The sequence below is a fragment of the Podarcis cretensis genome, assembly GCF_951804945.1.
Source record: "Podarcis cretensis genome assembly, chromosome: 9".
Classification (NCBI taxonomy): Eukaryota; Metazoa; Chordata; class Lepidosauria; order Squamata; family Lacertidae; genus Podarcis; species Podarcis cretensis.
This window is the reverse complement of record NC_137178.1, coordinates 37,634,918-37,662,387: the sequence shown is the minus strand read 5'-3', so window position 1 is coordinate 37,662,387 and position 27,470 is coordinate 37,634,918. Positions and strand designations below refer to the sequence as shown.

The 27,470-nt window shown below is 41.9% G+C and overlaps 2 long non-coding RNA genes across 2 annotated transcripts in view; both read left to right on the top strand.

Moving 5' to 3' along the window:
* LOC307223522 overlaps nt 1-27,470 on the top strand; it is a 59,163-nt gene that overhangs the window by 8,119 nt on the left and 23,574 nt on the right. The gene's annotated exons all lie outside the window — the stretch shown is intronic.
* LOC307223525 lies at nt 17,868-24,112 on the top strand. Its single transcript, XR_013842125.1, has 2 exons — nt 17,868-18,345; nt 21,210-24,112. It is a non-coding gene; the product is annotated as an uncharacterized lncRNA (long non-coding RNA).

The following is a 27,470-nucleotide window of genomic DNA, read 5'->3' as shown; positions in this document are numbered from 1 at the left end:
CTATCTCTGGATAAGGAAGCTTTCTATGTTTAAAGGTAAAGGGGTAAAGGGACCCCTGACCATTAGGTCCAGTCACAGACAACTCTGGGGTTGCGGCGCTCATCTCGCTTTATTGGCCAAGGGAGCCGGCGTGCAGTTTCCGGGTCATGTGGCCAGCATGACTAAGCCCCTTCTGGCGAACCAGAGCAGTGCACAGAAATGCCGTTTACCTTCCCGCCGGAGCAGTACCTATTTATCTACTTGCACTTTGATGTGCTTTCGAACTGCTAGGTTGGCAGGAGCAGCGACCAAACAACGGGAGCTCACCCCATCGCGGGGATTCAAACCACAGACCTTCTGATCGTCAAGTCCTAGGCTCTGTGGTTTAACCCACAGCGCCACCCGCATCCCTTTTCTATGTTTATTATGCCCCTAAAACACACATGCATAAGAACACTTAACATTCAAAATCCTTCTTTGTATGTATTTAAATAAGCTGATTTTGGCTCTAATAACTTTAATTGCCACAATTTTTTCATGAAACCATGTGGAGAAGGAATCAATATTTTCCATACTAAATGCATCAAGAACAGTTCCTAAGAAACAGATATGGTTATTTAGCATGACTGAATTGTACACAAAGCATAGATCATTCTTGTCTCAATATTGTCTGCTTTTCATAATGAAACACAACATGCTTCATTTACACAGTATGATATGAATGGCGTCAGTCACACTAAGCAAGACACACTAATTGTTGAACTTTTTTTTGGGGGGGGGACTGCTGATTTTTCCATCATCAAGTTATATTATTTCTATGTAAAGCTCTGTGAGACTAAAATGGTATGTGGGCATTACGCTCTGACTCCATCTCTCTCATAGTTTAAAATTTAACCAAAAATTAAAAACAAAAACAGGTCTTCATATCATGGTGGTTGGTGCCCATTGGGATTAGTAGAAGGTAGGTAGACCAGCAGTAAGTAGATGGAGCCAGAGCCAACAACAGGCAGAGCCAATAGCTTTTAATTTTGTCCCCCTCCTCCTCTCTGCTAGGTTCTACAAGGAGGAAGCAGCCAGTACTGCCCCCTGGACTGGATGTAAGAAAGCAGGTGGGGACTGGCTGAGGGCAGACTGAGTTTTGTGGGGCAGCATATCATTTGCCCTAGTGGACCAGCTTCCATTGACTACATAGGTAGAGCCTGGTAAGAGACAGCTATGGGGAGGACTTCTGCTTGGTGCTCTGTAAGCACAGTGCTCCTCCCATGCCAGCTGTGCCAGAGGTTAGGTAAAGGGACCCCTGACCATTAGGTCCAGTCGTGGCTGACTCTGGGGTTGCGGCACTCATCTCGCTTTATTGGCCAAGGGAGCCGGCGTACAGCTTCCGGGTCATGTGGCCAGCATGACTAAGCTGCTTCTGGCGAACCAGAGCAGCGCACGGAAACACCGTTTACCTTCCTGCCTTGCACTTTGCACTTTGATGTGCTTTCAAACTGCTAGGTTGGCAGAAGCAGGGACCAAACAACGGGAGCTCACTCCGTCGCAGAGATTTGAACCACCAACCTTCTGATCGGCAAGTCATAGGCTCTGTGGTTTATCCCACAGCGCCACCCGCGTCATGCCAGAGGTTACTGTGTGTTAATTGTCTCCAATATTAACAACGGGTAGCTTCTTCCACTGGCTGATGGTGCCGATGATAGGGGCTTGGGCTTCAGTTCATGATGCTTTAGAGCAGGCATGTCCTGGGAGCCTAATTTGGCTGTCCTGGGCGCCTAATTTGGCCCACCGCCGATTTAATCTCACCCCCGTCAGTAAAAGTCCTGGTGTAAACCCACCCCCATATGACCCCCATATATGACTCATATATACTATGGGCAGTATATAGTATAGTGACTCTCTAGGTGGGACTTTGCAAGTGATCAAAGGAAAAAAGGAAAACGAATTTGCTCTAAAGCAGGGATGAGAAACCAAAGCAGTGTTTGTGGCTCTCATCATCTCTCACCACTGAATCATTCTGGCTGAGGCTGATAGGAGAGGGAGTCTAGAAACATTTGGAGAGCCACAGGTTCCCCACTCCTGCTCTAAAGGGTCACAGAATGGAAGAATGGAACCTATGCACTACCGTGGTCTATATTTCTGGGTCAGCAGTGTCAATATTTAGACATGAAATAGGTATTTGCAGAGTAAAATGGAATCATTTTTATAATAGATGTTGCAAGTATATGTTGAATAAAATCACAAGGGGGATGTTTGCATTTTGTGTGACTTCACTGGTGTGCTATATTTTGTCAGAGAAATATCAAAATCCAATGCAGCTTGTGGCTGTGTCTCTTTCCACCAGGGTGGTTAGAAAAGATGGAGGCTTAGCTCTGATCACTAGCAGCTGGAGTCTGAGAAATGTTGAAATCATTTAAGTCTGTTGCAGTGAAGCATATCTAAGGGATTCTTCACATAGAACACATTTCCCCTGCATAATGACAATCTCTGAGTAGGATGAAAGAAGTATAAGCCCAACACTTCCAGAGTGTAAGAGAAGTGCCTGTCTTTGGATGGGTGACCATGGGTCACTAAGCCAATGCATATAGTGCACTGACATCCTGAAACTAAAAGCCCTAAAACAAATAAAATTACTGCAATGCTAAAGGGAATGCTATACATTCATGGCTGTTTGTATCAGAATCATCAAGCAGGAAGGAATCTGAGCAGTACGTTGTTCAATATTCGGCTGAAAGGCACCTGATCCAAGCACCAATTCGTATCTATGCCTGTAATAGCAGATAACTGACTCTGGGTACTAAGAAGAGAAGAAGAGCTTGCTGGATTAGGCCAGTGGCTCATCTGGTCCAGCATCTTCTCCTCAAAGTGTCCAACAAGTCCACAAGTAGGACCTGAATGCAACAGCACTCTCCCTGCTGTGGTTTCAAACATGGTAAGCATGGAGATAGGGAAGCTGAGGCTCAGGGACCAGATCTGACCCTCCAGGCTTCTCTGTCTAGCACATGGGACTCTCCCCATGTCAGACCCCCCCCCAGTCTCCCTCCCCACTAGGCCACACCCTCCATTGGCTCTGCATTGCACCCACCATGAGTGGCTTTGCATGCCTGAAATATGTCCTTGAACTTTGGTGATGCTTCTTGCTCTCCTGGATGGAGGGTAGAGAGGTGTGTGTAGAGACTAGCCTACTGCTCAAAGGCAACATTCACACTTGTTGCTCTGCCCTGCCCACTGTAATGTGGCCCTTGGAAGGTTGCCCAGAATAGAATGTGGCCCCCGGACTGAAAATGGTGCCTGACTGAGATATGTATGTGGCCGAGATATGCCTCACTGCAGCCTCATCACCACAGGATAGGATAAGTTCTGAGCCATATTTGCTTGGATTTGTTATGAGTCTTCCTTCAGTTGCATTCAAACCAGCATCCTAGCTGCCTCATGGCCTGTTGCCCCTGCACAACAGTGCATCATGGAAAAACCTATCTATGCTAGATAGTTCCAAGAGAACGTTGTTCCACATATCCTATTGGGCAGTATAAACCATCGGTATCCAAGAACTTTTGGGGCAGAACATCCTAATATATCTCCCCACACGCATCAAACCTTGAGGTTCCCTAATGACCAATTCTGTCATTCATCTAAAGGTTTATTATTTGCCCTCGTGTATTTGTTGGCTCAACACTTGGAAAACCCACCAGGTGAGTTGCACAAACAGTCTGCTCTGTATCCATTGATCATTCACTAGAGGCAGCTTCCTATTTTCTGCAGCAGAATTCCTTGTTTCTTACAGAAAGACTCCATATTGCTTCCAGAATCTGACCACCTTAGGACTTTGTCTGAAGGTTGCCCATCCCTTCCTCCTCATCCCCTTAGGCCACTGCATGAGATTTACTCAAGTGTGCAGCAAAACTGTACATTGGAAGTTAGTGTAGGGCGGAGATTAAAGCAGGTGCAGAAGCAAAACAGGTGCAGGGAATATTTTATAGCCAAACAAAGTCCCAGAATTTGCCTGACAATGAAATATTCTCCGCACCTGTCAGCTTCTGCTTTCTACATCTGTTTACTGTGTAATGCAGCCTGCTTTCCTCTAGCAGGGAAAAACCACCTTGGGCAATAATTCCAGGAGGAAGAAGCTCATGTGTGCAGCAGACAGGTCAGGGAGAGACAAAACTAAAATGAAATAAAATGCCACAAAAGTGCTGGTGTGCACAGCTCCTTTTAATAACTAGGTTATCAAGGCAATGCATTATATATTATACTCCTTCCCACGGTTGCTTAGCCTGTGGCGCATATACCCTCTGGTATGCTACCGAAGAGATGTAAAGTAGGAGAGATAATAAAAAGTCTTTAGGTAAATACATTTCAGAGTCTTTTAAATTACAATTGCAATAATCATAATAGCCCAGTAGGTGGAGAAAACAAGCCTAGTTTGTACTCCTGTAGGGCACAAGTCAATGAATCAAAAACTGCACATGCTCACAATATTCCCTATTTCTGTTAAGCACAAGTGCAAACCCCAAAAGGAAAATGCATTAATAATAAGAAAGTCTAATTAAAAAATCAGTATAAAACTTGCTCCTGCCATCCTTTTTCTTGGAACAGTTTCATTTCTGCCTGTTACACAGCTGCTTATGTGCACCAGAAGGATCTCTGGTTAGAAAAGGATGGCAAATATCAAAATCGCTTTGAGAAATGGTTCAATAAGACACACCGGATGGCTCAAGTCAGTGAGCCAAGCAACACAGCTAGGAGCAGTGGGATAAAGGATGCCAGAAGGATCCAAGATACTTAATCTAGAGAGAGAAAAGTGGTGAGAAAGAGGGGGGAAGGCACAAGGAAGAGGTGGGAAGATGCTTTATACAACATCGGCCCATTAGCCCATCTTGCTCAGGGCTTTCTAAATTGACTAACAGTGACTCTCCAGGGCAGGCTTCCTCAACCTCGGCCCTCCAGATGTTTTTGGCCTACAACTCCCATGACCCCTAGCTAGCAGGACCAGTGGTCAGGGATGATGGGAACTGTAGTCTCAAAACATCTGGCGGGCTGAGGTTGAGGAAGCCTGCTCCAGGGTTTCAGACAGGGGTCTATCCCAGCCCAAATGGGACGTGCCAAGGAGAGGTGAATGAGTTTTAAGATGCACTGTAAAAAGAGGGGGGAAATGCAGTTAGATCATGTTCTTTACTCTGTATTCAACACTTTACAGGAGACCCTTTGAAATACTTTTCTTGTGGACAAATCTGTTAAGGAGTTAAATCTTAATTAAGCACATAGAGAACTCTTAGCTCATTCTCTGCCTAAAATCTGGTTGTTGAGTTGGGGGGTGCCTGTTAACGGACATGCTATCAACTCAGTACTCAGTAAAAGTGTTAGCGCTCTCCAGAGTAAATAACACTTTATGAAGGTTCTTTCAGTTGCAGAATGAAACTTCTCCATTTTGTCACTGGTGCTTCATATTACATTAGCTCAAGCCACATTTCTTAGAAATGGTGCCGCTGTTAGTATTCCAGCTGTCCAAAGGAGAGGAAATGCCGCCAAGCCCATGGACTCGAAGGCACAGAGTGCCGACTTGGAAAGTTTTTTGCTTTCTGTTAGCTGTTTTAATATAACAGAGTTATTGCTTTAATATTGGTATATATCTCAGCTCCTACCATTCTTTCATTATATTACTTCTCTAACAAGTATATTATATTCTCTAACAAGTATATTTCATTATATTACTTCTCTGATATTATCCACAATTGCGTAGTTTATCTGACAGTAAAGTAAAACTCTTACTTTTGATATGCTCTAGTTCATCCATCGCCAGCCTGGTGCCTTCTGTATGTTTTTGGGCTTTAGTCTTTTTATTTGGTGGTTGGAAATAATTGAAGAGCTGATAGCATCCAATATTAGCATTGCTTCTTAATTTGTTTCCTTTAAAATCAATGACAGAACTGTCAAATTCAGCATCAAGAACACAAATTGTAAATTGGGCCCAATGAAATGTGACCATTACTATTTAGGAGAGGTAGAAGTTAATTGTGCATGGCAGAAACACATACCTTTTAAAATATGGGTAAGAAACAGCTCGCTCAAAGCAGCCAGTAAGATTTAATTTTAAGCTGAAGCAACATACCAAGTTGAACACACTTATTTCAGATGTTCAGTTTGTTTTTTCTTTGGGGATCCGATGTGTGAGTACCAAATGTTTACAAAGTGTCCTTTGTGCACAGTGTAATCTATACGTGTCCACATCATTTATGAATCCATGCATATTTTGAATACAGGAAGCAAAACCTTGTGGCAAACTGTGCTATATAATCCTAAGCGTATTTATTCAGAAGTGAGTTTTCCTGAGTGTGGTGTGTTTGGGATTCCAGCCTTAATTTTTAAATGACCTGAGCAAAGACATACAAGCTGCCTCTTCCAAAGCTAGCAAGAGAGATTTGATAGTCAACCAGTAGAGTGTGCTCTGTGAATAAGCAAGCAGAAATCATGCTGTGCAAAAGCCAGCCTTGGAAGTTTCATGTTTAAAGACTGGAGAGAAGAGATTGCAGGGTGAGCCAACATATATGCTGCCAACACTTGCCTGTATGGATTTTATGCCTTTGGCTGCTGCTGATGGGCATGGTTCTGCATATTTTGCTTTTATTCGTGTTAAACTGATGTGAGGAGATTTTTTGGAAAGTGTAAAACAAACCTGCCTGTAAAGTTCAGTATATTGAAATTAAATTTCTCTGTCCTTATGGGCTGCTGTGGCTGTAGCTACAGGAAAACAGGACGCTGATTTAAACAGAGTTAGATCATTGTTCCATCCAGCACAGTATTTTTTATACTTACTGCCGTCCAGCATTTGAGAGAGGGGTGTTCCCCAGTCCTTCCTGGAGATTGCGGGAATTGAACTTGGAACATTTTGCATGGGGTGTGTGTGGGGGTTTGGGGGTGTTCTGCTCCGGAGCTACAACAGCCCTTTCTTGGTTGATGCAATGGTGCAGAGCTGTGAAACGATCTTGTCCGCATACACCTTGCTTCTAGTTCGAACAAGGTAGCTTAGCAGGATAAACACCAACATGTCAAAACACAACTCTTTTTCACAGAAGTATTAGCTAATGATGCAAGTGTTCATCTGCGACAGAAAAGTGAAATTAGCTTCAGATTAGAACAGGGCCTGAAACAACTTGTTCAAGACAGTCTCGTGGTAATCTAGGTCAAAATGTAATTCTTGTTGAGATGAAATTTTATCTGAGATTTAAATTAAGTGCACAGTCCTGTATTTGGAAGAGCCATTTTAGAATTAGAGGTTTTGTCATTTTGGGTTTTCTAAATTTTGTCTTTCTTTTATAACTATTATACAGGTGACTTTTAGTGCTATTGACTCAATGCATGTTTGCATTAATAACTGTGAGCAATATGACGTCTCCAAGGCATTATAAGAAATAAGGACTAAATAAACTAAGCGATTTCACTTAAACATAAAATCTCCTATGTGATGGGAAGGGCTCTCAGCATTGCACTGCCTACCCCTTCCTTCCTCGATTCCACCTCATTGCTCATCTACCCTGGGAGGAAAATGTGGGACCCACTTGCTTCAGCAGATAGGGAAAGAGGGTGAGTAACAAGACGCTGAAGGAATGGACAGGAGGTGGAGTTCCTGCAACCACATCTGTATATGAAAAGCTAATGGCAGAGGCCATTCAAAATGTGATGTAGACTCTCATAAGGAGGGCATTTGCAAGATGAGACTGAAGCAATGGCAGTGTGAGAGGAACTTGTTTACAGATTCTATGTAGGATTAAGACAAGATCTGTATGAGAGCTAAGGATTGGTGAATGTTTTGATTTCTCTCAGTTCCTCATTTTCAATATTAAGTTCTGCCCATGTTGTGGCCTCTTGGTGAATAGGAGGCTCTGCTGATCTCTCCCCATCCTTGACCCAGATGTAGATCTTTATTCCACCTTTGTTCCTGGCGCAGATCTTCACTCCCTCCCTTCTTCCCTGGTAGGAGAGCACTATTTTGTGGTTCGCCTCAGGTTGCCAAAATGTCTTGGGCTGGTCCTGGCTGTGAATTACTATTATTTACAACCTAGTCAGTGACTTGCTTTGGCTTGCAGATCAGGGAAGGATCTCAGACAAAGGAGGAGAACCTGGTAGCAGAAAGTTCTTAACCAGAAGGGGTGAGTGAACAGAAGGGGACATTTTGTTTGACCAGATCTTCCTTCCCCACATGGCACAGGACCCAGGATGCGGCTGGGGTGCCATTACACCTCCATGCCTGAAAAAGGGCCTGAGTCATACTTAGCAGGACCCAGCAGTGGCACCCAGAATGACTAGGCAGCTGCTACAGGTCAACCAACACTTCAGCACTCACCTGCCTCCACATTTTAGCTCGAATGTATTGAGCCATTGCAGTATCCTGGTAGGAAGTCACCATTTTGACATTCTGCTATGCACCAAATTGACAGTGTGTCATGGAATAGTGGGGCTGTCAAAATGGTGGATGATATGCAGGCACTGTCAAAATGGTGGATGATATGCAGGCACAGTGGTGCTGCTGTTGCCCTGCTCAGCACTGTTGGTGGCAAGTACTGAATGATACTTTGCAGGATCTTCCCCTCCAACAAGTCCTGAACTTCAGTCGGAAAGAGTATGGCTATCAAGCTGTCCCTGCATGTAGCTATCTCTCCCTTATTTTCAGGTAATCAATCAGACTCAGGAAGACTCAGGGAGCCAATCAGGCTCCGTAGTTTATTCTTGTCACAAACAGTGGAGCATAAATTTAAATTTCATTGTGGCTCTCTAGCAATTTCCCTCCCATTACAATGAACAATATCCTTGGGACTCTAATCCAGCCCTTAGCAATTAATATTGAGCTATCAAATTATCAATGCATTTAACTTGTCAGTTTGATTCTCTGTGGTTTCCTAATATGAGCCAAAACATCTTCACAAAGTTAAGGGACTTAAACCAAGCAGTCACACAGTAGAAGAGTTCCGTGCTTTTATTATTAATAGTGAATTATTGATAGATCGCTGTAGGCAGCACACAGTTCTGTATTTAGCAGGAAAGATATGCCAAGCAAGTTACTGGTCCCTGCTGTCCCAAAGGGAGTGAGCTAAGAGGGGAGAACAATGCTCTAAAGCACAGTGCAGAAATAATGGAATAGGGAGGCATCATTATAAAAGACAAAGTAGTTTTGTGGAAGATGGATGGGTATCAGAAAGGTCTTTAGGGAGACGACAGGATTGTCTTTGGTTATATTTTCCTTTGAGGTCAGTTGTAGTTCATGATGCCGATATAGAAAAAGATGGCATTTGTGCCTGCAAAGCAATACTTGCAGTGCCGTCATATAGATGTCTACTCAATAGTAAGCCCCATTGGGTGGGATGCAACATCATGCTAAGGCAAATGTTCAATCAGTGCAAGAATTTCTGCTTCCCTAATGCAACAATCTCCCCTCTCCCCTCACTTCTCACAAGACAATCCCGCAGCAACAATGAACAATCACACCTTCTGAACCCTGCAGTTACTTTTAAAGGAACAGGAACATGGCAGGCCATTGTTTTAGTCAGTTGATTACATAAAGCAAAGAGTTCAGTATCTTCCATCAGACCCAAAGAGCACACAGGATCAATGCTTTGGGGCGGGACCACAGGCCAATGGTAGAGTACATGCTTTGCATATACAAAATCTTATATTCTGCCTTTGGCATAAAATGAGCAAATAGCAGGTGATGAGGAACTGTACCTTGCACTTTTGCAAACTATACTTGGCTCACTTTTGTGTAACTACAACCTTTCCTCTCACATCTGGAACTGAGGAACATTTTTCCAGAAAATAGGTAGTCTAAAATGAAGGAAATCCCACCTGGCTGTTAAATCTTTCCCTTTCCCTATACATTTCAGCAATGTAGTTTGTTAAGCTTGCACACACTGCCAGCTGTAAGTTTGCCAACGTGCTGTACATTAAAAGGTTAAACTGAATGCTACAAAGCCAGCATTAAGAATGAGATTAAGAGTGCAGACCTAAGCAGCAACTGCAAGAGGCTGACCTCTCATTCAGAATGATTACCGGTTGTTGCTGTTTTACACAGGGAGGGCAAACTGGCAATATAGGCAGTAGGTTGACTTTAAATTTAGAATTTGATTCCTATTTCCTATGACATCAGTTAAATAACATGTCAAGGAAAATTACACATGGGAAACTAAATCCTGCTTTTCTCCTCATCACACAAATAAACCTACTGAGATGTGTTCAGATCCAAAACACAACAGTGTAAAACCAAAAAAGCCTACCAAAACCAGGAGGGTTATTCCTTATTTGCTCCTGTGTGAACCCAGTCTAGGAATAATTCTGGCTTCATTGTGATTCTGTTGGTGAAAAGAAAAAGATGATCTGATCAAGAAATCACTGGGCCAGTTTAGTATTACTAGAAACATGGAGCTTCTGCCAACACTGGAGCTTAATCTACAACTTGTGGTAGGGCTGGATGAATCTGTTACAGTTTCTCATTTTACCAACCTTAAATTCCGTTCACTCCATTTCCACTTCAATGAGCTGTTTTTGCTTTGAAGAGGTCCACATGAAAATTTCCATACACATTTTGTCCCACTATATGCATTTTTATATCTAATTTTACCTAATGTCTGCATTTTGTAATCATTTCCCCACAATGTAATGTAGTTTTGTACATTCTTTTCACTAATATATTCATTTTTTGTGCATCACAAAGTTTGGAGGTGTGCGAGTTTTGAAGGATAGCTGTGTTTCACTGCACTTATTGGTTTGGCAAATTCAGATTAGGTGAGGTCACGTTAAAATATAAACTGAATGGATTGCCCGCCCGCCCCCAATCCGTAATTTAAGAAGATAATTTTCTACCTCTTGAAGAGGAGTTGGAAAACTTTGCCTTTGGAACATTATATTCCTTACAACCACTAGATAATGCAATACAATTTTACTTTAATTAGGGGTTTTACCTAGGACACTACTTCCAGATTAATCTATGACTTTGCTAATATAAAGACTGCCATGGTCTCTGTGGCACAATGGGTCAATGCATCTGGCTGTTACCCAGAAGAGTGGTGGTTTGAGCAAACACAATAATGGCTGTGGGCAGGATTCCTGGGTTGCAGGCAGAGATGGATTTAGGGAAGTGCAACCAGTTTGGCTGAACTGGGTGCAGAGCCTTGGGGGTGTCATTGGGGACATCACAACTATGATTTAGAATGGAGCATGAGAGGTGGAGGGGCACCAAATTATGGCCTTGCACAGAGCGCTGCTGAAATTTGAGACCCCAAGGTCCAGCGCTGTTGCAGGGGGTTGGACAAGATGGCCCGTGGGGTCCTTTCCAACTCTAATATTCTACATTTTTGCTTAATTTATCACTTTAAAAATATGTCAATGGGATTTTAAAATGGAGCTTCTACTGCAAAGAGGGTGGGGGGACCAACCAATAAATATGGACTGGGAAATAAGAAAGACATTGTCTACTTGCAAAACTAGGAGAAGAGGTCTTAGCCAGAATCAAGCTGGCTAACAGCAAATTGTGATCTAGTTGATGTAATAAAATCAGACAAGTTAAAGCCAGCCTTCAAGTAAAAGATACACTATTTTTCTGAGACAAATCTATACTTTTGACCAGCATCTGGTTTTATCAGCAAACTGTATATAAAAAAAGCTCATTGTTAGGATTTACCGGCTTTGAACTAGCAGCACCAGACTTAGTGCCCATTATGATGGATTTGGTGTCCATTGCTGCTATCATATAATTTCTTGGAAGCAGGCCTGCAGAAAACTCTGTCCTTTCCTCATGCCCCTTCTGTGCTCTTTGGCTTTTTTGATCCTGCATTGTCCACAATACCTTCATGTCCTCCTTGAACTGTTTCCTGAGCAGCAGAATCACCTTGTACTTGTGGCTCCCTTTTCTCTGTTTCTCAGAACTCTGCTGCTTTCTTGGCTGCCTAATTCTGCCCATATTTTTTCTGCCTTTCCTGCTTAGACTCAAGGCAGCAATGTAGAATGTTGTCTGAAGTGAGTCAGAACTTGGCTTGGCAATATGTGGGATCATGGAGTGATTTTAATTAGACATTGCATTTAACTCATATGTTATAGTGTCACTTTCAAAGCTGTCTCTGAACATTCATTTTTAGAAGGCAAAGGCCTAGTTGTGTTGCTGATATCGTTGTCTCTGATAATGGACTTATCAGATAAGAGCTTTGATATTCATTACCATTCAGGAGAGCCCTACTCTGGCAGGCCTGGGGCCTAGCTTGGCACAGGCAGACAAAGGATCTAGGTCTGAAATAGGGCATGTGAACTAAGACATAGCCATGAATGGGCTCGAGGTCAGACAAACAGGGATTGGCAGGCCAGAGGCAGGAGATACTGGGAGAATTTGTGTAGTTTGTCAGACCAACCTAAAACAAGGCCTATTGGGGTCAGCTGATGATGTCAGGTGGTGGGATCAGCACTCAGGCCAGTACCACAGCCTAGAGGGTGCCCTTGCCCTATGGAACCTGATCTGACGACGAGGTCCTGCCCCAGGCATTTTTACACCTCAGGCAGACTCCAAAATGGTGCTCCACTCCCTGCCAGTGAAGAAGGGTTAAGGGAAGCTCTATATCAAGAACAAGAAGAGAAAGAAAGATTGAGATAGGGATTTGCTGCCTGGTAGATCCTGCTGCCTAAGGCAGTTGCCCTACCTTGCTTCTTGGTTGGCCCTAAATAAAGATCAGGATCTGCTGCCCCTGTGGATTCTGCTGCCTGAGGTGGTCACCTAACCTTGCCTCATGGGTGAGCTGGCCCTGCAACTACTGCAATCACAAGATTGATTGATGCAGGAGGCAAAACATGGAAGAACGGCAGCTAGAGTCCTTGGTTCAAGATGCCCCCTTGGTGCCATATATCCTCAGTTGTTCCATCATCTATTGTGTGCACATTTGTTTCCATGGCTGCAATGTACTCATGTACAAGGCATTGGTGCCCACCACTGCAAAACCACATCCACACACGTGTGTTCAGTGAAAGCTCTGAATACTGCTGGGACGTCTGAAGAGGTCCAAGCTCTCTTCTTAAAGAATCAAAGTCTCCCCCCACAGAGCTACCTACCACTAGCTGCCCTTTTTATAAATGTTACTCATCAGTACCTTTGAAGGATTTGAATCTTAAAAGGCAGGATAGTGATGATAATCTAGACAACATAATAGACTGGATGGAAAAGCAAACGCTTGCACAATCCTGATTTTGTGTTTGTCTAAGATTCTGCTGCCTTAGGCTGCTATCCTATACACACTTACATTGAAACAAGTTCATTTGAACTTAGCGGCGCTCACGTCTGAGTAGACACATACAGGATTGCACTGCATGATGTAGTGGTTAGTGTGCTGGAAGACCAAGAATCCTACCCCCACTCAGCCATGAAGCTCAGTGGCTGTCCTTGGGCCACTTACAACATCTTATCCTAACCTACCCCTCAGGGTTGTTGTGAGGATAAAATAGGGGGGAAGGCAGGGCACCTCAAACTCTTTAGAGGAAAGGTGAGAGATAATGGTAATTGGAATGGTAATGAAAAATAAATGATACTTTGATTAAAAATCAGATATTACAGTTTTGAATCCCCTTTTTATTTTTTCGAGCTTTTGAATCGCCTTTTTATTTTCTTAAGCATTGTTAGCAATTGTTGCACTTACAGAGGTTAGGTACACTGAACAAATATTAAGAGTTTCAAGCGCTGCTTCTTTTCCATCACCGGGAGCAATTTTATAAAGAAGCTGTAGATTTCGGTGGCCTATGTTTCTATTTATGACTACCCTGGGTGGTAAAATATTCTATAAAATTATAAATTTGGTGGGTCTTGTGGTCCCACATCTTATTAGACTGTCAAAATGAATAGTTACATCCATTCTTGATATAACAACACACATAATTACAAGGTATAAAACTTGGGCTGAAGCATATAAAGGAAATAAGCTGGAATAGGTTGCATAAGATGAGTCAGGAGGGTACTGTGTCCTCACAATAAGGGATTTCATATTTCAAGAAATGGATACTGGTGGTTGAAAGCAAATTCCCTTTCAGAAAATAAATGTGTTCAGGGTACAGAAATGTTTGACGGCGTCTATCATTGCCAACAAGTTACGCTTGCATTGTTCGTTGTTTGAGGTAAAGAAGAAGAGGAAGCAAAGTGAGAATAACCTGACTTTACCCAAAAATTATTCAAGGAGGCTATCACAATAGGCCTGTTTCAATGGGGTTTAGTAAATAACATTTTCAGTCTGGTAGGTGAATGTTTATAGTAAATATAAAAATATTACAGAACTGGAAAAATGGATATCTTGAGGAAGTATGATACGCTAAATCTAGAGAGCCATTATATCTTGCACCACAGGCCCATTTAATGAACAATCTTCCCTATGATTTCAGTTCCATTTCTTGTTTTTTTATCAGGGGAGAGATTGAGTGCATATATAGTTCCAGCTACTGGTTCTTGGGGCCACAGGTATTTGTGTGCCAAGGCCTGTAGTTAATAAACATACCAACACAAGTGTTTCGGATTATGGACTAAAACAGGCCACAAGTTTATTAGTTATAGATGTGAGCAGTTTGGCTTAGGCATTGGGTGAAACCAGGCTATATCTTGACTCCAGCCCGTCTGCAGGGAGTTGAACTAAGAGTAAACCACCAGAAGGGGGAGCCCTATGACTTACATCAAATAGGGGCACCCCAAGGGGTCCCCAATGGGGTAGTGGCATAGCCCTAGTCAATGCCTAGGCTTCGGACAGAATCCACACCCCTGATCCCTTTAACAGGATACCCTTATCGAGGAGGGGCAGGCGGAGGCTACAACCTCCCCTCCCTTAAACAAAGGGTTACCCAATGCCTTACTTTACAAAGTTGTGACAATTGCTACAAGGTAGGCAAAAACCAAACGCCGTTTAGTACCAATTTGCCAAGTGGAAAAATTCCTACTCAACCCCAACAAGGCGGCCGATGTTTGTCCACAGCAAGGTCATGTCAAACCAAAGCTTAAAAAGAGAGTGTGTGGGTAGGGAGATCTGGCATAGAGATGAGAGTGGGAAGCCCCTGGCCGTGCCGTGGTTCAAATTACCCATAGCCATACACCCCACTGGCATGGATTGGCCAGGCAGGGGTGATGCAACCAGGGCTGGCACAGAGGGTGTGTGAATCTTTTCCACGCTAGCTGGATTGCAGTGATGGAAATCACACAAGAAAATGGAAGATAAGGCTATCAGTGGCTGTTAACCCTAATGGATATGTTCCACCTCCACTGTGAGAGACAGTGTTGCTGAAAACAACGCAAGGGGAGAGCGCTGTTGCACTCAGGTCCTGTTTACATGCTTCCCATAGATCTCTCTTTGGCCACTGTGAGAACAGGATGCTATTCTAGACAGGCTCATCTTCCAGGCCAATGGTTCTCACTTTTTTCTTTGGGTCACGTTTTTAGTATAAAAATTTGCTCTCCCCTTACCAAATATTTTCTTGATAAGAGATACATTGGAAAGCAAAAAGAAACATCTCCTAGTAGTGCTTGATTTATAACATTTTTGTATTCTATTTCCACTTTTATATTAGCACACTTCCCTTAAAATATTTTGTTTTTGTAAACATTGGTTGGTGAGCTGAAAACTGCAAAATTCGGATAAGTGTGAATTTTTAAAGAGGGCCATATTTCAGTTCACATATTCTTTCGGAAAGTGTGACTTTGATAGATTCACCTTTAAATAAAACCTGAAATGAATTTCTCACCCACCCTTTTTAGGGAGCATGTCCCTTTGAATAAAGCAGGACAAGGATTCCTGCATTGTGGAGGGTTGGGCTGGATGATCCTTCGGGTTTTTTCCAACTCCACAATTCTATGATTCTATGAAATGCACAAACACATGCACACACCCCTTTAGAATTGCTAAAATGTTCTGTCTCTGATGCTAAAGCAAGAGGCAACATGACTAGTGATGAATAAAGCATTTTGAAATTGAAAACAATAGAACTATTTCCCACTCTTGAATATGGGTCATGAAAAGTTGAACAGATGAAATCCTTAAGCGCAGCAGAAAGTTGTCTTTTTCTTAAATGACAAATTGCTTTGCAGCAGCAAATATTCCACAAAGTGATTCTGATGCCCATATCATATAAAATATGTGATTAGTTTTATGATGGTTTGACTTGATTTTATTGCGTTCCCTAAGGAAACCTATAATAAAATTTTAGCATGGTTCTTGCAGGGTGAACAATGGAGCTAGATAATGGAGTTATGTCAGGACTGAATAATTTTAGCTTTGTCTGTGTATAGGCAAAGCATCCTTCCTTTTCTGCCATGAAATGTCACCAACCTTCTAACTCAAAATTGATTTTTTAAAATGAAATTAAAAACAGGATTCTAGTGGTATCCTTACCATCAGCTATTCTAGAGGTGACTTGCTTCTGGGCACATTGGTGGGCTCTAGAGATAGGGCCTTCTTGCTAAAGGTCCCATATCTCTAGAACTCCCTCTAGGGGATAGGAATGGCATTATCCATACTGGGTTTTAAAGTGGCCTTGAACTGCTTTTTAGCTGAGATATCGGGTTGAATTTTTCGTCTATTTGATGTGTGTGGTTCTAACTTGTTTTTTTCAGTTGTTTAATTAGTTTTATACAAGTGCTCTGCTGGATTGTAAAATGTTTTAAGTGGTGGTTTTAAATTATTGTGTATTGCGGAAATGGGATATGCTGGTTTAATATTTTATCTTTTGTATTGTAAGCATCATGGGAGGGTTTTGCCTTAAAAGGCAGCACGGAAATTTTTAAAACAAAACAAAAACACAGTAAAATAAATTACAGAACTGCTCTTATGTCGACACTGGCACAGTTTCAGTGATACCTATGCATAAGAACTGATGGCTTATGTTGTGACTTTGGAATCTACTTACCCAAAAGACACCTAAGGACATTGGTGAGCACCCCCCCCCCCCCGCTTCACATTTTGGGCAGAAATGGCAAGTAGGCCCTTATACCCAGTGGCATTTCTCCTGTTTTGAAACTCCTTCAGGGATCAAACAAAGCCTGAGCTACAGTGCCACCAGCACAGTTTTTTTTTTAAAAAAAACACACACACAAGGAAATATATATATTGAAACAAAATCCTGATGCGTTTCGGAAGCTCCTCCACCCACCTTTCCATTAAGGAGACTGTTATTCTGCCTACATGGCAGCAAATACTCCACTTAGTAAGTCGACATGGGCTCTTAGAATTGTACTCTACTGCTGCATTTTTTTGTGTTGGTGTGGGCTTTATGTAATTTATAAAGATTTGTGGATGGCATATAAATAGGCAAAATGAATAAAATACATAACAGAGTGTTGGCAGTTCAGCAAGTACTGAATGCTACAAGGCTTGTACGAGAAGCTCTGTGGATCAAGCACTAGCTCCAGGGCTGAGGATCTGAAGAGCCGTTCCTGTGATCTCATAGCCTAGAAAGGCAAACGATGCTGGTGGCCTAATCTGGTGCTCATGATGTAAAGACTTGCAGGCCTGCTGGTTTCCATCATTCTCTGGAAGAAACCTGACTCTTCCCAACCTTTCGCCTGCATCTTCTTTCTTCTGGCCAGCCGTTCTTCACCTGTCCTGGACTCCCAGCCTTCAACTAGCCTCCTGTCTGCCCTGGAGCGGCCATATGTCCTGTTCTACAGAGAATGGTCCTCTCTTCTTTTTGAAGGGCTGTCCTATGGGTCCAAGTCCAGCTTAAAGATAAAGAACCAGAAGGAGTGAGGAAGCGCCTTGAAGCTGCTCACCAATGGTTAGCACCTGAATAGCAGGCTAAACAGCCACACAGGTTACTTTGTCACAGTCTCCCTCACTCAGGTGAGAGGTATGGTATTTCTCTTTAAAATATAGTAATTATTTCATAAATATAAATTAGTATATGCAAATCTGGACCCCCCTCTTGTGCCCCGTTTTTGGCCATGCCTAAGTGGCCATCCTCATCTGCCATTTTCTGCCTGGGTGTTTTACAATTTGTCTCAGCTGATTCCAGAGGCAAAGAAAGAGGATAAATTGGGCCGGCATCACGACACCTTCCAAGGCTCTGCGTCCATGCAGGGGACCCAGTGCTGCTCTCCTGACCCATGTAGTCCTCCTACTTTTTCTTTTTTGCCATTGCCACCTGTTCATCTACTGTCTCCAATCATGCAAATTTGGACAGGAGCAAATAGGAGCATCCCCTCTCATTTCCCTTTAACTTGCTCACCTCAGGTGCTGTGTGTGTATTGGTCCAGGGAGAAAGAGATTGTAATGAGAGTAGTGGAGTCTTGTAGACTCAGAGGAAGAGGGAGCACCTCAAAGAGGAGAGCTCACTGAGGGCATCTTGTCCAAGGGCATGGAATTCTTACGGCAGCTCTCACTGGTAAGGGAGAAGACCTCATACCTAATAGTAGAGTTCCTGGTGGCTTTTAATCCAGCTTTGTTTAAAATTTTCAACAACTTATTGGCACCATTCTTCCACTTCTCAGAATACATTTTGCCATTACTTTTCAGTCATCTGAAGCTTTGTTTGCATGACACACCATTGGCATGCTGAAACTGTATGTATATATTCTGTGTGTGTGTGTGTGTGTGTGTGTGTGTGTGTGGTGGATCTTGGTTTAAGGCTAAGCATTTGGATGATGATTTTTTAGAAAAAGATCTTTTCCAGACATATGATCATGCAATTCTGGTAACACCCACATATATAACCATGACAAATACGGGCTAAGCACGCCAGTATCTATCTATCTATCTATATCTATCTATCTATCTATCATATCTCTATCTATCATATCTCTATCTAATCTATCATCTATCTATTTAAAAAAGCTTGCAACCTGATAAGGTGTCATTTGGGAAAACTGAACTTTCATTGCATGGGTTTGTGTCAGTAAGTACACTGTTCATTTCCCCCCTAGCCTGGCTTATATTCTTCAGTTTTATATCTTGCTGGAAATAGAAAACTGTCAGTTGCATGCTTCAATAGTCCTATGGCAGTACAACCTAGAACTGAAATGTGTACACGCAGAAAGAGTAAGAGGCAGTGTTGGATGAATGCAGACTAACTGGTTGAACGGATGTGAACTTTGAAGTTCTCATTACAGTGGTGTGAGACAAAAGCTTGAATCTGAATCTTTCTTTTTCTGGTTCTCTAGAAAAAACAACAACCCCTTAACTTTACTGTCTTAAGGTTATTAGCTATTCCTCCAGGGTATGAAGCTTGTTTTCTAATAGAAAACAGTCAGACATTTTATAGGCAGCTGGAGCCAGAAATGTGGAAGGGACATAATTAGCTGGATTCTTCTACACTAATTTTAGTTTTGCACCAATGTGATTCCACTTGACATCACCAAATACAGTAAAGCCACGCCTGGTTTATACTGTTCGCTATGAGAACACAATCAGCCCCAGGATTATCATGGCTGATCAAGCCAGTGAACCAATGTGCTTCTGAAATGCTGAATAAGTGACAGTTGACAAAGAGACAATGCTGTGAGCTTTACAATGGAGGCTGGCACGAGGGCTTGTACTGCTGTTATGAAAGTAGCAAAAAGTGTCAGGTCGTGTTGACCTTGGGTTTTCATAGGCATCATGGGGACCTGCAGCCCTTCCTTGAGGCTCCTGCATGTTTACAGGTTTTATGGAGGCCTGATTGATTGATTGATTGATTGATTGATTGATTGGATGGATGCATTCAGTGGTGGGTATACATTTTGGTGGCCCTGAAGCTTGAACTGTTATGGGGTCCCCTTTTTAAACAGCAATGGTTATCTTCCTCAATAGGGTTGTTAAATGACACAACATCATTTTTTTTTAAAAAAAGATTAACTACTACATCTCAGATTTTGAATAAAATTGCTGTACTGGGTTATCTCACATATCAAAGTCACTGGTGCAAATAAATATTTCCTATGCCATATAGTTTTCAGGTTATTTGGGTGGGGATGTTAATTAGGGAAATGCTATATGCATGCATGGATAAAGTTTCTTCTGGGCCCCTTCCAGAATTAAGGGCCCTGAAGCTTGAGCTTCATTGTTTCATAGCAGATCCACCCTGGTTGCATTTATTTCTTAACCATTTCTCCAAGGAGCTCAAGGTGGCATATAAGGTTCTTTGGCTCCACATTTAATCCCCACAACCACCTTATGAAGTAGGTTAGGCTGAGAGGCAGTAACCGGCCCAAGGTCACCCAGTGAAATTCCTGCTCTTCTCCCCTATTCATACCATACATTATTCCTACTAAAAGACCAACATACTTAAGATTCATTTTTTGAAAATGCCATTGGGAACTTTTCTGTGCATTGTTAAAGCATAACCTCTGTTCCATTAGTACACCATTTTTCGGGGTTGCGCTAGGCACAGACTTGCATTCGAACAAGGCTTACTCATAGTAGACCTGTTGAAATTACTGGACCTAGAGTTATAGAATCATAAGAGTTGGAAGGTACCTTCAAGAGTCACCTAGTCCAACCCCCTGGAGTGCAGGAATCTCAGTTGGCCATGGCCATTAACTTTAATGGGTCTACTTTGAGTAGGACTAGTAAGGAATACCTCCCTGTATTTTTTTTTAGAAACCTGTTACTAGAAATTTGGGGGAGATGTAGGTTGGCATAGTAGCATGAAGCAGGGATAAGCAGACATTAGCCCCAGAACTAATTATCAGTGTTGAAGACCAGCCTTGGAATATATGAAGGAGCAGAAAATGATTGCAATTTTAAGCATATACAGAGTGCATGGCTTACTTATGCTACAGAATAGCCACAATAACACTGCTCCATTACAATTACACCTGAAACTGAGGATAGGTCTTTGGAGCCAGTCTTTGATTCAATTGCCAATCAAAATGTCATTCAGCTTCAACCTGCAGCTGTTGCTGGTTGTTAAGCTCCTGCTTTTCCCCCATGAATATTTATGCAGAATATTTACCCAAAGCATTAGCAGCCTAAAGTGCTAACATTAGGGCTCTTGGAACCTGGATATGGTTTTTAAAATCAATGCTTACAGGTAACATCAAAGGGTATGTAGTTTTGTAAAATCTTAGTATGTTGGCTACCAATCAACTTTTGACCTTGTTACTAAAGAAATAAGGACACTGGAGAACTTCAAATAAAGTTAATGCAAATAGCCATTGCTACTCTCTGTACTCCCAATGGAACAATCACACTAGAGAACTTTCCAATTACCCTTTGACCCTCAACTTGACTATTCTTTGGTCATTTAAAGCCTCTTTTTTGCTTTCCCAGGGGAAACTAAAGTGCTAGCGGCATTGTTGCAGAATCCATTTTCCAGTATGCTAGATATTGCTGAGGCTCATACTATAATGGCTGTTTTAGCTAAGCGGCATCTTCAATCAGACAATGCATCATCAGAGGTGGACGATGGAAAATAAAAGAGCAAGCAAAGATTGCAACCACTGTGGTGCAGGACGCAAATGGACACATTAGGGGTGTTTTAGCAAGAAGTCACATCAAGTTGAAATCTTTAGATGCTTAGAGAACAAGACCGGTGTCATACAAGATAAATGACTCTGTTAAGACTGAGCCCCATCTCAGAATCAGCAGTATGCTTCTCTACTAATCTTCCACTACTCCAAAAGACCCCTGATTTCAGGCACAGTGAGACACATAAAACCCATTTAATGTAAGAGAAGGGAGAAGCATTTTTTCCATTCATCCACTCATCCATTCATCTTTTTATTCATATTCATTCATATTCATACTTTGGTGTTTTATTCATCAAAGGACCAAGGACTAAAGCAAATTTAAATGTTTGACAATTTCCCTGATTGTTGCATGCCCATTTGCTGATCAGTCCTGCTGCTGAGTCTATTGAGACAAGTCTTCATCTGCTAAGACTGGTAGACAATTCTCAGACCATGGCAGTGCATACAATGAAAAACCCTTTCTGCCAGTTTGGAATGTTGCACCTACAGACCTTTGGGTAGCCATTACTTGGATAGTGGATTTGCATGCATGGAAGTGTTTCTCACTAGTTGGTTCAACACTGAAATCTTGCTATACTTCCAAAGGGGATCTTGATGTTACACAATGCTTTTTATGTTCAGCTCTACTTGCAGATTTCCAGGGTACGTTTGAATGTGAGCAATAGTGTCCAACATGTGGAAGCTAATGGCTTTTGCAGGTTTAATGCATTCTGTAATGTGATAATAACAAACATTAAGTAGAGGACGTTCATCCTTATGTAAAAGCTAACAATGTTATTGAAATGTGAGACCTCAAACTGGGCATATTTGTACCATGTAGAATAGTTATTGCTAATGCAACCCAAAATAATGTTTTCTTTGCTTTGCTTTTCTCTCTCTTGCAATAAGAAGTGCATGATACATATTCCATGTCCTGAGTGTTGTATAATGAATAGCATTAGAAAATTACTTTTAGCTGTCTGTTTCTTAAGGGTGTGTGTGGGGGGGAATCCCTTCATCTCTGCAGCGCTACCAGATGCATATTTTATTTATACGCAGTGATTTTAGACTTAAAATGTTAGAATCTGTAATACACGGCAAGACAACATATTCCCAAGATAGCACCACTGAAATTAACATGTATGGCCAGTGCTGAATTTTAGCTCATGTCTGGAATCAAGTAATGCTATCTACTGGACTATTTGTAAATTATATTTATGTAACTAACAGAGCAATCCTACACATTAGCTACACCAAGGCGGCAGGAGGGTGGAGGTGGAGGGAGACACTGACATTGCATCAAGGGAATGACTACATATCCTATGCTTGCTCAGCATGAGAGCGAAGGGGGAAATCATACAACCAACAAAAAATGGCAGGTACCCCTCCCCCCAGCATCCCTGGAAAAACTGCCAGTGCCCACCAACAAGAGCCTGTACCAGTCATGACATGCCCCTCGTACATGGATTGAGCCAATGAAGTCACAGTGGTGAGAACATGCCCCCAGCACACTCCCTTCACCACAACATATCCAGTGATGTCACCACGCCCCATCTCACAGTTGATTAAACCCAGTGGCACAACCGGCAACAGCCCCACTTCTACAAGTTCTCAGGCATCCCTTCAGGCAAGGGTTCCTGTTCCCTTGTGCCACTCACAAGCACTGATTTGGAGCACAATGCACAGTGGCAAGCATACCTATCATATCCAAGGGGCTGAAAAACAACACACATTATCCTTGGGAGAAGGGTTCAAGGTCAACACACCACAGCAAGAGGAGAATAAAATATATAACATTTACTATTAAGAGAGCCTGGGCCAACAGCCAGTTAGTGGCCAAACAAAACAAAAAACACAGAAGGGGGCCAGCCTAGCTCCCATGAAATCTGGGAGCAGCCACTGAGAAGCCCCTCTCTTTTGTCTTCACTCAATGTACCTTTGAAGGTGGTGGGACAGACAGATGTTCTCAAAGCCTGGGCAGGCTCATAGAGGGAGATAATCCTTCAAATAGCCAGGGGTTCAAGTCATACAGGGCTTTATGGGTAATAACCAGCACTTTTGAATTGTGTCTGAAATGGGGGTGTTGTAACAAGGAGTTTCTGTCCACCCTGTAACTAAATTAATTTTTTTGGAAAAGTGTGAATTTTTGAGAATGGCTCTATTTCAGTTCACATGTTGTTTTCGAAAATACAAATTAGGTGGGTTAGTTTTAAAATGTGAACCGAATCTTATTTTGTCCCCATCACTACCAGCTACCACCCCATCCAACAGGCCAAGAACTCTGAGAACCAGGCTATATCCTTCTCCCCCCTGCTGAGTTCTCCATGATGAGTACTGAAACGGGAAAGTAGGGACATTAACAATCAACATTATATTTCTGCATTGCTGAATTAGGGATAGTGCCAGGGCAGTATTAAAGCAGAAGATGATCCCATTGTTCCCTCAAAAATAATAATCTGGTTGTGGACTGAAAGAGCCCATCTGATACACCAAGAACTGTCAGCGGTGACATATTTTTAGAAGTCAGATTTTGTACCACTGTCTTCATTGTTTCATAGCTTCAGCTTATTTTACTTCCATTTACATTTTTAGAATTAGAAATTTTATGCAAACACTGAGAAGATGGATAATCTTGTTATGGAATTTAATATCTGTAAAACATTAAGGAATAACAAATGCTTTTAGAAGGAAGTGTTAAAAGCAAATAAAGTTTAGACTGGAAAATGTGATTTTTGTGTGACAAGACATCTGCAGCACTGTGATATGCATATTACTCTGTCATTCCTCCACAAAGCAAAATTGCATTTTTTGTGTTTGTGCCAAGCTCAGGTTTTTATCTAAGTTGCTTGAAAAGGCTTCAGCAAATACTTTATTTAAAAATAAAAAAATAAATGAGTGAAAGATATTTTGAGGTGTTAAAGTGTGCATCAAATTTGGAAGACTGTTGTCTGATAAAGGGATGAACTGAAAAGGCTGTAATGTGCTTCAAAACTCCAAGGAAGGCTTTATAGATGCCCTTCCTTCGAAGCAGTAAGCAAAAACAAACAAGCTAAACTGCAGGAGGGTATGTGCACATGTGAAATCTGACTTTAGAACCACAGCAGAACCTCTGTTCTCTGAAGTCCGCTCATTCAAATTCCTGACTAATCAGATTTGTTGTTTCCTGACACTCCTGTCCCATGCACAGATAGGCATGGTCTCACTCTTAGCCTTCAGATTTGGTCGTTGACAGGTAAGCAGCCCTGCCCACCTGTAAAAGTTCTCCACCCCTTCTTCAAGGCATGGTTTTAAAATGTGAATATACTAAAGCTGAGTCTCTTCAATATCTGCTTGGAAGACAACCTGGGAACTCTATGCATGCTTCCTCCTGATGGGAGAGAGGCAGGATACATTAAGTAAATTAAGATCCATGTCATTATAGTCATTTGTTGCTACTATACCTAGTTGTTTTTCAGCTTCTGATTATCTAAATGGTATTGGACATAAAAGAATTAAAAAATATTAATAATATAACAATAACAGTAGTTATCACATACAATATTTCAGTAATCCATACAATACCACTGTAAGGTTGGGCAGTATTATTTATACATTGCAGGGCGGAGAGCTATTTTATGTGTCTGGAATCCCAGAGTGGAGAAAGCAGCTCCAGGCAATTTGAAGTGGGAAAAGAGGTGACAGAGAAAGGGTTAAGCTACCCTACAGTGCCATTTCTCTGCTCAAAACTGCCCCCTCCTGAAAACTGCCATTAGGACTTCAGTTCATGTGCTTTTGTGTAACATCTAATTAGGCCGCAAGATAACAGTGGCTTGCCTAATGCCATTTAATGAATTTGGGGCATTGACAGGTCAGGAATCCCACTTTCAGCCACCAGCTCTCAATTGTACTTTATTTGGTTGATGGAACTTGAAATAATGCATGTGCATTTAGAACCAATTCAAGTTTTACGGGGGTGGGGTGGGGGTGGGTCACACACTTTAATACTTCATTTTCAAATGGTTAGATATTTGTAAGACAGAATCTTCAGTTTTTCTTTTCAGAGAAACGGAAGCGTTGGATAAAATACTAGTTTTCAAGTGTTTCAAAAGAAACACCTGAAAATGTTTCATTTCTCTATGCTAAATTGACACTAATGAGGATATTTCGTTCAATTAGAACGAAGGATCAAGATTCAGAATGAAGTAGGGAAGGATATGCAGTTGTGTTTGTTTCTTCCAACAGTTAATGCCGTATTGCCACATTTCAGATAACCCCTTTTAAGGGGTATAAAGTTCAGCATGAAGATGTGGCAGAAGTTCCACACATACTAGAAGGAAGCTGCAACAGAGGCATGCAGAAAGGCTGCTATCTATGTTTGACATAGATGTCCTTAGCAGGCTCAATAATTGAAGGGCCTTCTGTCAGATCCAATGACAGCCAGTTGTCCAGAATATCTCAGTTCACTTCAGAGGCTATCTGTTGTTTCTTCAGCACACACGGATGAATGTGACAGGATTCACTTTGCCGACCACAGGGATTGACTGAGAGAAAAAACAAATAGGCTGAGCACAGCAGGAATATTCACAGTGACAAAACTGTGCAAAAATGGCTGTTGAATCCAAGTACCAGATCAATTAAGGAATATCACTGTGGAGAATAAACATATAAATGTTAGAAAGTAGATATGTATGGCCTATTTCTGTTTACGGTGATAATAATTTGTTTCTTTTAATATAGGAAAAGCCAAAATTACCCCATCTATTACATTATCCTATCTTTCTGTAATAAGCAGTGCTCCAAAAGCGGTGAACTTCCTGAAATCAAACAATAGTTGGCCATTAACCAAGTTGTTTGGGAATGACTCTATTTTTTCCTGCAACGGATAGGTGTATGTATACAGGTGGGGTGGGTGGACAGATTAGAGCAGGCAAGAAGAAAACAGCTAACTGATCATCTTCAGGATCTGAAGAACAGGGCTAAATTGTACAAAGGATCGTACATACTTAGAGATAGGAAAACTGGGTCCTAATCCAGGACTGAAACACTAACCATAGACTGCTTGGTGTTCATAGGTGGGTAAGAAAGTATTTTCTACTTAAAAGTAAGGGAGGTAGTGAAGTTGTCTAACATAAATAAATGTAAAAATGAAGTTGAAGTTTATACACACACACACACACACACACACACACACACAGACTTCATGTGATAATCTGGCTCAATGCTCCATCACCTTTCTTGAGGAAAAAAATTCTTCTCCCAGCTGTGAAACTGTAAGACACAATTTTACAGACTCAATTTACACAATAATCATGACTGACTGAACTAGAACATTGTTAGGGGGAAAGTTTCTTTCATGTTGAGATTTTCACACTGAGGAACTATGGAAATCAGTAGAATGAATCACACTGTTGAGTCCAGGGCTAAATCCTCTCTCTGAAAAATCCACTCTGGTTTGCCAGATTGCACCACCTTCTCCTTCTCCCTCTTACTAGATATTTATGTGTGAACTATTTGATAAAGGTGAGTCTATTTGATGGTTTTGAGTCTCTCCCCCACCCCAGTTATTGCAGCTTCACCAGAAATGTAGCGGGAAATTTTAAAATTCAGGAACCATCCTGACAGCTCCCATAGCCTCATCCCCTTGAGGAATCCAAAAGGCAATCACTTGTGTTTTGTGTTTGTGTATTTATATATGAATGAGATGCTGTGTGACCTTGAACCAACACCACCTGAACGAACCTATTATGCAATGTGTGAAAACAACCACTGGGGTTTTTGCTAATGGTCAGCCCTAGTTTTGTCCCTCTGGGACAAACCCCTCTGGGGTTTCTGTAGAGGCTTTTAAAAAGTGCATCAGCAACAGCCACAACAAAACTCCATTCTGCTACTCGATAATAAAAACTGTTCCTGTTACCAACTGCCTGAATCCTGTGTTTCCATCATGCTACACTAGACTACCTAACAAAGGGATCAATCCCTCCCGCCCCAAGCTTACAACATTGGTAAATACCACTCCGGCAGGTAACATTGTTGCTCCGACTGAGAAAAAGTACAAGAGATACATTCCTCTCCGTTGTTGTCCTGTTACACTACTGAGTTTTAT